This window comes from Oryzias latipes, chromosome 6, assembly GCF_053564925.1.
Source record: "Oryzias latipes strain Hd-rR chromosome 6, Olatipes_Hd-rR_3.1".
Lineage (NCBI taxonomy): Eukaryota > Metazoa > Chordata > Actinopteri > Beloniformes > Adrianichthyidae > Oryzias > Oryzias latipes.
In genome coordinates, this window is record NC_136242.1 from 8,117,656 (window position 1) to 8,129,177 (window position 11,522).

Below are 11,522 nucleotides of genomic sequence, written 5' to 3' on the forward strand. Positions count from 1 at the left end.
AGATGGTCCACGGATCAACTGAATATTTTTCAACAACCTAATACCATCTGATCCTGGTGTCTTCCTTTTGTTCTCATTAAGTAAGGTGTAGATTTTGGAGGAGGCTTTGTGGGAGAAAAAAAAAGCTTCAGGTAATTTTTCCAGCTTGACAGAAACTTTTCAGAACATCCAGAATCATTTCTAAACAACATTTTTGTGTTTTTGTTTTGGGAGGGTAGCTTTGTAGAAACACAGCAATGATCAAAAGTCTAGTCATTGCAGGGCTGTATCCACTGTGTTATGGCTGAAAGAAAGAAAAAATAGATAACTTATTAAACATCCTTCAAGTAACTATTCCAAGAATTTGATGCCTTGTTGCTATAACAACAATATAAAAAAACACCTCACATAGCAACAAATTTACAACAATCGACTTTGATGGTGATGGTCAGAGGGACTGTTGGTGCACTGGCAGCCCCAGAGATATACATTGTAAGAGCTTTGATCATCTGGAAAAGCACAGATAAATCTAATCTATTTTTATTATCATTGGCAGCAGTTGAGCAATTATATTGTTACATTTATTACATTGTGGGACTGCTCACGTGTACTGCTCCAAGAGATGTGATGGCTTCAGTGAACAATTTCCTACTACAGTCCTGCATTATTTTAAAATAAAGTTAACAGTAAACATGAGAAATGTCTCTTTGGCTTGTTGTAAACAAACCATTTGGGTAGTTTCTTCCGGCCACAAGGTGTCCATACTTAAAAATATATAGGCAAAATATATTTTATGAGTTACAAATTATAAATGACGCACTTACAAATCCAGTGATTCTATTTTTCTCCATAGTTATCAAATTAATTTATTAGTGTGGTCATTGATAGTCATTGAATGTGTGTCGAGTTTTATTTATTTATTTATTTTGTCCTATCTTTTCCTGTCCAACAGCTGAGCAAACAGATGAGAGCTGAAGGCCTCTTGTCTTGGACATATTTTACTTTAACAACAGGGGTTATGAATCTTCTGACAAACCAGAGGTATGTCTGAATAAACCCCTTTTGTGATTTAGGCCAAACTTTATTCATCTTACTAATTTCTGTAACAGTTTTTTTTTTTGTTTTTGTTGGAAAGGAAGAGGAGGGAAGAGGAGAGAGGGATGTTAGAGAGGGGGGGGGGGGGTAGAAGGGTGATCATAGAATAGGGGGTAAAACCATGAAACAGCATTAGGCAACAAGTTCCTGGATGGTCATAATCATACGGGTAGGTTCAGATGTAATACAAGTCTGTAAGGGCGGGGCCTGTCCACACACACTCAAATGTTATAAACATACCTGTTGGCTCCAAAAATGTTCACATGTCAACATGTACACAATACAACTAATGTTCAAACACCCATACTTATGCCTTCTGACTGACTAGTGTGAAACATTTTATTCAAACGCACTAACTATTTATGCAAAGGTGAGTTAACACCTTGAGTGATTGTTTATGTTCTTCTAAAATGGATGATGGAATGTAAAAAGAATGAGGGAGAGTGTCCAGCCATCCCCAGACAAAGACCCCCGCCGCAGCAGCAGCATCAGCTAGAACCCCCCAACACCCGCATGGTAGCAGATAGAGAACAGCCGCCCGCCGGGCAGTCAGTTCTGCCACCCAGGCCAGGGCCAGCAGGACTGCCATGGGGCCCCCCAAAGCCAGAGAGCAGGAAGGCATAAGGGGAGAGAGAGTGCAGGCCCCAGCCCAGCCAGGAGGGCAGCCGCCCGCCACGCTAGGAGTTCTGAGAATCCCCTAACCCCAGGCACGGGCCAGGGCCCCCCAAGGGAGACCTGCCCCATGCTCCAGGCAGCCAACCACCCAGCGCCCAGGTGGTCCAGTAGAGAGTGAGGCAGGGGCCAGCCACCCCTACCCAGGAGGAGGACACCAAAGACTGGTGGGGGTCCACCATGAGTGTTGTAAACATGGCCCGACCAGGCTAACCAATAGTTGGAATTTTGGAGAAGGCCGGCGCACAAGGGCAAGGACTAGAACCCACATCACAGGGACACAGACATCCCCAGGCTCAGATATTATGTGATCCCCGGCTCTTAGTCTTGCCAGAGAACTCAGGAATTCCTCAGGGGCCGCCGGGCCCAGGAAGCCAGCACCTCAGGGACACGGCCGCCGTTGCCAAGGGCCCATACCCCCTGCCAGGGATGGGGTAGGGGACAGATGGTGAGAGGTCCCACATTCCTTGTAATATGTGTGTGCGTGTGTGTGTGTAAACCAAGGGAGAGGGGTCTGTTTTGTGTATTGTTGTGTAAATCTGTTTTGTTCATTGTAGAAGAATTTTGCAAATTGTGCAGAAATTTTTATTTTAGTGTGTGTATGATATTATGAATATGCCATTTTTAGCCAGAATCCAAAAACCTGTGTAGTTTTGTAGGACATAGTTTCTGCAGAGTGACAGGACTTCATCAGATATACACCTCTGAGTTATGAGTGAGACTGTTGGTAGGGATATAAGGCTCTGCTGATGTTCTATCAACCGTTTGTTTACACTTTCTCCGGCTAGTTTTCAGTTTCTCACAACCCCAGCCTAACAGCATTGCAATAAAAATGGTGACCAATATTGGAGCTATCCAGTCGTACAGTCTAGATCAGTGTTTTTCAACCAGTGTGCCGCGGCACACTAGTGTGCTGTGGGAGATGGTCAGGTGTGCCGTGGGAAATTGCCCTCATTAACTGATCTAAAAGCATTTACCATATCCAGGATATGGTAGTTAGGAATATGAATATGGAATATGAAAGATCATAACATACTTTTTTCTTTGTGTTTATTCGATTCTATTAAAGACATTTTGATAAGAATGAAGGTACCACGATTTAGCTTCAGCTACAAGTGTTTTCTGAAAGTCCCGCCCCTTTAACTGTCTCCACCAATCATTCTTGGAGGCTTGATCATACGTCATCAGTCTGACCAATCAGAAGTGGTTAAAGTCTTCACTTCCTTGTTCTGATTCTGCTCATAAAGTCTCTCAGTTCCAACAAAAATAACAGCTAAAGCTCATCTTTAGCGGTGTAGCTTTCCACAGAATCCGGTATCAGACCGTGGAACAAGTGAACAAAACAATGAAGCTCAGAGACGCGAGTCTATGCGTTCGGAGGCAGATGGCATTACATCTCCCATGATGCATTGGGTTAAAGTGACAGCGTCACAGCGCACAATGAGGCTTTCTTTGTTAAACGTCTTGAAACCACAATGAACACACATCAAAGCGTTTTCAAATCTTTTAACTAACTTTTATTACATCTTTTAGAAAAAACAGCTAGAACTTCCAGCTTTTTCTGCCATAATTATCACAAACATGCATGTGAGATTGTAAATCAATGCAGACTATGAGTTTTTATTTTATTTTTGGATGCTGGTGTGCCGCGGGATTTTTGTGAAGGTTAAAGTGTGCCATCGCTCAAAAAAGGTTGAAAAACACTGGTCTAGAGTTAGATGTCAGCTTAGGCAAGGAAAATTAAAATGTTACAGTAAAGTGTTGTGTTTTGAGTTATTGTGTTGTGCTGTGAGTTAAAGTGTTGTGTTACGAGTTATTGTGTTGTCAGTTGTTGTGTTGTGCTGTGAGTTAAAGTGATGTGTTGTGAGTTATTGTGTTGTGATGTGAGTTAAAGTGTTTTGTTGTGTCGTGAGTTATTGTTTCATGTGAGTTATTGTTTCGTGTTGTGAGTTAATTTTTCTAGTGTTGTAACAGAATTGTATTGTGTTATTTTGTGTTGTGCACAATAAATATTGCTGGAAACCATGCACGTTTTAACAGAAAGGCACCTGTAACACAAAGACCAACCAACATATGCACGTTTATTAGAACTCCAGTTCTGCCTTTTACTCGACAATTCGTCCAGAACTCCAAAAGGTGAAACAGTGCTCTTGCAAGCAGGAATAGGAAGGAGAACTGCCACTCTTGCAGATGATGCTGACAATGCAGAGGTGAAGTAACTATTATAACCTTACATAGAATTTTTGGAAAGTGTTCAAATCTAATTCACCATTTATTGGCTAGACCTTTGGGTTTTTCAGTTTTATGTAATTTCTAGATTTCTGGTTTTATTTTTTAGTTTTACATCTCTGGTTAATTTGCATAGAGACAGGACTTCATCCAATGTTTCATGACAAGCTTTTGGATTACAAATTTTTTTACACTAATTAGTTTTGCTCAGTGAAGAAATCCAGAAAATGTAATTCACATGTGAATTGTGATCTGTTCATGGACTGTGGTATCAATATTAATACGGATTTCCTTTTTTCCCGTGAACCGCCACCTTAACATGGTGGGGGAGTTTGAGAGCCTGAGTGATCCCAGGAACTAAGCTGTTTGGGCCTTAAGCCCCTGGTAGGGTCTCCCATGGCAGACAGGTCGTTGGTGACGAGTCACACAAAGAGCGGTTCAGAAACCTCTGATGACAAGAAAAATCAAGGACACAATTATGTGGCCCGGATATTTGTCACCAGAGCCCCGCTCTGGAGCCAGCGGATTGGATTGGGGTTGGGGCTTGCAGGAGAGTGCCTGGTGACCGGGGCTCTTCCCACGGACCCCGGTCGGGCTCAGCCCAAAGGAGCGACGTGGGACCACTCTTCCATGGGCCCACCAACTGTAGGAGACCTCAAAAGAGGCCGTTGCAAAATGGTTTGGGTGGCAGTCGAAGGCGGGTGCCTCGGCGGCCTAAATCCTGGTCATGGAACTTGCCTTTTGGGACATGGAACGTCACCTCTCTGGGAGGGAAGGAGCCTGAGCTTGTGCGATAAGTTGAGAGATACCGTCTAAATTTAGTTGAGCTCACCTGGATACATTGTCTAGGCTCTGAAAATCAGTCCTTAGGGGTTGGACTCTGTATCACTATGGAGTTGCTCATGGTGAGAGGCAGCGGGCTGGTGTGAGCTTACTAGTGAGCCCCCATCTCAACCGGCAAGTGTTGGAGTTCACCCCGGTGGACGACTGGGTCATGTCCCACCGTCTACAGGTGGGGGACAGGTCTCTCACTGTGGTTACGGCTTACGGGCCGAACAGCAATTTGGAGTACCCAGACTTCTTGGTGTCTCTTGAAGGGGTACTGGAAAGTGCACCAATGGGGGACTCTACTGTCCTCCTGGGGGACATCAATGCCCATGTGGGCACCTGGAGGGGCGTGATTAGTAGGAATGGCCTCCCTGATCGGAACCTGAGCGGTGTTTTGTTATTGGACTTCTGTGCACGAACACCATGTTCGAGCACAGAAGGTATTAATACAGGTGACATCAGGACGCCTTAGGCAGGAGGTCAATGATCGACTTTGTAGTTGTTTCAGGCACACTTCGGCCTTGTGTCGTGGACACTTAGGTAAAGAGAGGGGCAGAGCTGTCCACCAATCATTACCTGGTGGTGAGTGGGATTCGCTGGCGGGCAAGGAGGCCGGAAAGACATAGGAAACCTAAACGCACTATGAGGGTCTGCTGGGAATGTCTGGCTGAGGCCTCCGTTGGGAAGTCTTTAACTCCCACATCCGGGAGAACTTCAGACAGGTACCGAGGGAGGTCTGGGACATTGAGTCCGAGTGGACCATATTTTCTACTTCCATTGTCTCTGCTGCTGCTCTAAGCTGTGGTCGCAAGATCTCTGGAGCCTGTCGCGGTAGTCTAAGCGAGATGCGGCCCGGACTGTTGCTGAGACAAAAACCTGGTCCTAGGAGGAGTTTGGTGAGGTCATGGAGAAGGACTATCGGTTGGCCTTGAAGAGATTCTGGCAAACCCTCCGGCGCCTCAGGATGGGAAAGCAGTTCTCTACAGGCACCGTTTTCAGTGCAGGTGGGGAGCTGTTGACTTTGACTGGGGACATTGTGGTGGAAGGAATACTTAGAGGAACTCCTTAATCCCACTGACACATCTTCTTTTAGAAAGCAGATAATGAGAACTTTGGGGTGAAGCTGTCTATCACCCGAGCTGAAATCACCAAGGTAGTCAATGACCTCCTCGGTGGCAAGGCTCCGGGAGTGGACGTAGTCTGCCCTGAGTACCTCAAGTCTGTAGGAGTGTCTTGGTTGACACGTCTCTGCAGCATCGCGTGGCAATGAGGAACTGTACAACTGGATTGGCAGACGGGGATGGTGGTTCCCATTTCTAAGAAGAAGGACCGGAGGGTGTGTTCCAACTACCGGGGAATCGCACTACTCAGCCTCCCTGGGAAAGTCTATGCCAGGGTACTGGAGAGGAGAGTCTGTCCGATAGTCGAACCTCAGATCCAGGAACAACAGTGCAGTTCACTACTGCTCTGGTTTACGTCATGCATAGATGGTGTTTTGCTAAGAGAAAGCCTTGGAGCGCATATAGGACCGACCAGCTGCTCTGCGGATGCCCTGTGAAAAGCACCGCTCCGCTCTCACCCCGCTGGCTCTCCCCTCTCTTTCACCCCTCACGAGGGAGATGCAGTTGGGAAGCGTGTCCACTGAGGTCTGGACCCGGCACCCGAGCTCTGCGTTCGGGCTCCGGTGCCAGTGGACCGAGTGAACCTCTCTGAGCAGAGCAGCCGCATTTATTAATGTGTTTGAGGGGAGGGTGATTTGTTACATTGAAAGTTGTGCCCCGACAAAATAAAGGCTGATGTTATTCCCAGACATTTACATGCAGCCAAGCTGCAGATTGCAGCTTTTCCCGCATGGTCCTGGATTTTGTGTCCATCAAAAGGCTAATGATGTTAGCGCGTGTTAGCCTGTCCTAACACTGGGTTCTTCTTCCAGCTCAGTTCTTCCACAAATAAAGCACTGACCACACGGATTAAATATAAAATGATGAGCGAACAGGCACTTCATAATATTCATAGCATTAATAAAAGCCCGTTTGGAAGATCACCTCTTTTACCGAGCTGCTGCATAAATATATGTGACAGCAAAGGTTTGTTTACTGTGGGACACATTTTCCTTCCGGTATTTTCGACACTACTGCGCATGCCCAAATGATTTATTCCGATCGAAAGTGTGACCCATGTGAACGTTTCTTCTAATCGGAAAAAGGTTTTCTGATCCCATGTGCACGGTTGAATTTTAACCCGACCATTGATCCGATCAAGATATTCTGCCCATGTAACCGATGCTGCTGAAGCTCTCAACTTTCCTCTCTGGTATTGTCTACTATGGAGGGTGTTAATAATCGTCCTCAAGTTTTAAAGTGATCAGATCCTGCTACATCTCTGACTAGATCTGGGTTTTAAAGATCTGCCTTGTGATTTTTGCCTTAAGACCTTCTCAGATATTGTTTTTCCAATGTTTCATTAAATGTCTGAACCTGTTGTCTTGAACTGTGTAATTAAAGACCCGATCTTCTGTACGGAAAGTGATTTCTGTTTGCAAGGACTCAATTTTATCTAATACCTCCGATAGTACATTTCTCCTAGACAGATTACTGCATTTAAACTAGTAAAGTTTAAAGTATTTAAACTCAGTTCCTGTTGGGAAGCCACCTTCTCTTTTAAGTTATTGATATTGAAGCCATTTATCTGCTTAATTAAACTTTTCATTCGTTTCATGAATGTTTCATTCAATGTTCAGATTATTCTTTTTAAATTTATCTTTTAGTAACGCTGTACAAAGTTTTATGTCTGTCATCTCAAAACATAACATAATAAAGAAAACTGGTTTATCTAAACCACATTTTCTGCAGTCCTGATCCTCCAGACAATACATCCAACACATCATCAAATAAGAAAATTTAAGATCAGAAACACATCATCAACTGTGACCACAAAATGTGATGTCCCTCCTAAAATATGCAAGACAGTGGGTCTCAAATCTTAAAAAGAGAAGATTGTTGACAGAACAATATTCAGCATGGATAATTACTTGATAATAATAACGGATTATAACGAATTAGGCTGCATGGTGGGGCAGTGGAGAGCGCTCTTGCCTCACAGCAGGAATGCCCCTGGTTCAAGTCCCAGTTAGGGGACCTGAACCAGAACATCAATGGGGGACCATTCCATGTGGATTTGCATGTTCTCCCAGTGCATGTGTTTTTTTTTACTGGGGACTCCGGCTTCCTCCCACCGTCCAAAAACATGCTTCATAGGTTCATTGGTCTAAATTGTGCATTGGTTTCAATGTGAGTGTGCATGGGTGTGTGATTGTAGCCCTGCAAAAGACTGGCAACCTATCCAGGGGGTCCCCAGCCTTCGCCCACAAGTGGCCAGGATAGGCTCCAGCAGCCCTGTGACCCTGAAAGAGATAAAAACGGATTCGAAAATGAATGAATGAATGAATGAATGAATGAATGAATGAATAAATAAATAAATAAATAAATAAATAAATAAATGAATGAATGAATGAATGAATGAATGAATGAATGAATGAATGAATGAATGAATGAATGAATGAATGAATAGGGAAATAATTAATTAGTTCATTTGTTCCCATGAATTAATTAATTTGTTTCCACAAAATAATTTTTTGTTCCCACGGAATAATAATTTTGTGAGAACGAAATAATGATTCATGTGATAAGTCATTTATAAACACGGATGTGAACAATACTTGGACTTACAGGCTCTTTACATTTCTGTCTGTATATATTTCATTATAATGCATAGAAGACATTGAGGATGTTTAGAGATCAGATTTATTTATTTTAAAAAGCTCTAAAAAATCACGTCTTCATGTCTGGGTTCATTCACATCTCGGTCCTGCCGCAAAAGCCATTTTCTGCCGCTACATATGTGTCCAGCACTCTGATTGGTTGACTCTTTTGCCCCCTCCTAGACCTTCTAACCCCCTTCACCACTTGTTCCATTATCGGACATGGATCATTTTTGATACAAATTTCTTCCAAGGAATGTGTCAAAAGTCCAAAAACAGATGTAGCGAGCTGTGATTGGCGGCAGCAGAGTTGTGCAGTTATAATTGTCAATTTGATTTTGTAACTCTAAATGAACACATGCAAATGAGAATTTGTCAGTTGTAATTGTTTTTGTTGAAATATACATTCATACATTTGTAGAAATTGTTTGACTTTTTTACGTGTGTACCCTTACAGCAAGAGATTTTTACACACAGATGTAGGTTTTTGGTGCGCAAGTTCTCACTTTTTATTTTATAAGTTCTCACATCAAATCTACAAGCTCGTCCATATTAACACATTTTTGCCTTCATAAATATGAAGTTAAATCCGTCTGGGCATCCGTCTACACCTTGTATGTCTGCAATTCAGTATATTCTCATCATTCACAAATTTGTGAAATTCTTGGCTGCAAGCGTTTTGAATCATTTACATGGTGTCAGAAACTAGAATTCAGGCCGATCCCGGTTTTGGCATCTAACCAGGATCTTGTTGATTCATTTCCGTCTGGTGTTCTGTGTAGAGTGAGTAAAAGGGACAGAACAGGCTGTTGGCAGGAAAGAGCAGCCTTCACTGTGGTGCTGTAACTGTAGAGTTCTTGTCATAAACACCTGGTAGGAAGGGCAAGAAGCCTCAGGAACTAACAGAGATCAGGTTTCAGCCGGTTCCCCATGATGGATTCAACATCCAGCAGCTTGACAGCAAAAAATAACCCAACAGAACCTAACAGAACTATAACTACTACTAAAACTGACAGCAAGTATCAGTTTTAGAGCCTTGAATGATTCAACCTTAAAAAGGTGAAGTTTTGGCTTTTTTTAATTAAAAGTCAATTATAGCAACTTATCAGATAGTTAAACTTTTATTTATGAAGATTTTTTTGCAAATTTAAAACAAATCACAAAGTACTTAACAGATTTATGGACAAAAATAAAAAATGATCTCTGGACGTTTTGAGAGATTTTATTTAATGCAGATGAATTGAAATTGTAATTTGTGTTTCATTGCCAACTGTCATGTTTTCTTTTTTTCACAATGAAGCACAGGTTTGGAGTTCAGGCTCACCCCTTTCAAACCTCACAATATATAAGCAATCACTCTGGATACCAGGTATCCATCCATCCATTTCCTGCCTGGGCTAGGTGACGGTAAGACTTTCCTCTGCCCAGCCACTTCTTCCAGGTTCACCTGGGAAATCCTGAGGTATTTCCCAGGCCAGCTGAAAGACGTCATCTCACCAGCGTGTCCAGGGTTTTCCACCTTGTGGAACATGCATGGCACGCCAGGGAGGCGTCCAGGAGGCATCTGGACTAGATGTCCAAGTTGCCTCAACTGGCTCACTTGGTGTGAATGAACAACGGCTACACTCTGAGCTCCTTCTGGGTGCCTCCTTACTCCAAATCTCCAAAAGAACACCTAGCCACCCTAAAACCCATTAAAAGCCACTACAAGCCATAAAAAGCTGCTTGTTAACAGGACCTTCGTCTTTTGGTCGTGACCCAGACCCCATAATATCTAGTAAAAACTTGACATTTTATCAACTTTCTTAAAAAGATATGCCCCCATCATCAATTAGCAATAATTACCAATAGCATGCATATTTTTAAAACATCCATCACTTTTTAAATACATTTTTCAGGACTCTCCCCTTCCTCTCGGCAGCGCCAACCTTGGCGGCGCCTCCCCACGGAGCTTTTCCCCTGGTCCCCAATCACAGCAATAGCAGGCAGCGGCAGGTCCTTCTCCACACCCAGAGAGCAAAGAGGGTCAATCAGGTTCCTGCATCCACCTGAGAGGGAGCCGAGAGTCCTAGAAAATAAAAAGGATATTTTTGGCTGGATCAAATCGATTTGTCCAAAATGAAACAATATCAACTATGTCAACCACAAATTATGATGTGAATCAAATCATTGTTAAAATGATTGTTGTTACTCACCTATTCAATTGTATTGTAATTGTAGCTGTGATTCACGCCTCTTGTCTGATCTTTCACATTCCCACATACCTTTAGTTTTTGAACCAACAATGTCAAGCAGAATGCTTTTTTTCTTTGTATTATGGGATTTGTTCCATGTTTGTTTTAATTTGTTCCTTCTGATGTGCCAGAACCTGCTTTCAGTTTTGTTGCAGCCAGACAGAAGACTGTAAGGAGCTGAGTTTCGGCGCAGCAGAGAAGCATGAAAGCTAGAGGGGTTGGGATCGGGAACAGACCAGAAACTTGAGCTTTTGCTTTTCCCAAACAAAATCATGGAGGAGGGAAAAAATAGACACTGCATGTTGAGGTTTGACTCAGGTTCAGTGTGTGAGTGTGTTTGGGGGGGTCGTAAAGAAAGTCTAACCAGTGGGCTGTCAGCTCCATTTGGCTCCTGTCTCTCTCTCAATTTCATAGTGAGCCATAAGGAAGGGCTCAGTGTGATCAGTTCCCAGAATGCCCCTCGGTTCCCGATGACAGTCATTCATCTTTTGCACACCCAACCCCCAGCATGGGCCTCCTCCCACCCCACCCCTTCCGCACACATATCTACACACTCCTACTCACTGCTTCACCTCTCCCCAGAGCCCTCATTTAAGCCTGTTTAAACCCTCTGATATGACTTGGATCAAGTGTCCTGCGCAACTTGGAGAGAAAAGCACAGTGAGAGCTGAGGCTGAGGGTTTGATTCTGATTGGGCAAATCCTGACATTTTCAGAAGTTAAAAA

At 43.4% G+C, this 11,522-nt stretch overlaps 1 long non-coding RNA gene across 1 annotated transcript; it reads right to left on the reverse strand.

Annotated features, from left to right (window-relative positions):
* Window positions 1-3,245: 3,245 nt before the first annotated feature.
* On the reverse strand, window positions 3,246-11,098 carry LOC110015219 (uncharacterized). Its single transcript, XR_002290357.2, has 3 exons — window positions 10,759-11,098; window positions 10,453-10,631; window positions 3,246-8,206 (listed from the first exon to the last, which is right to left on the reverse strand). It is a non-coding gene; the product is annotated as an uncharacterized LOC110015219 (long non-coding RNA).
* Window positions 11,099-11,522: the final 424 nt, after the last annotated feature.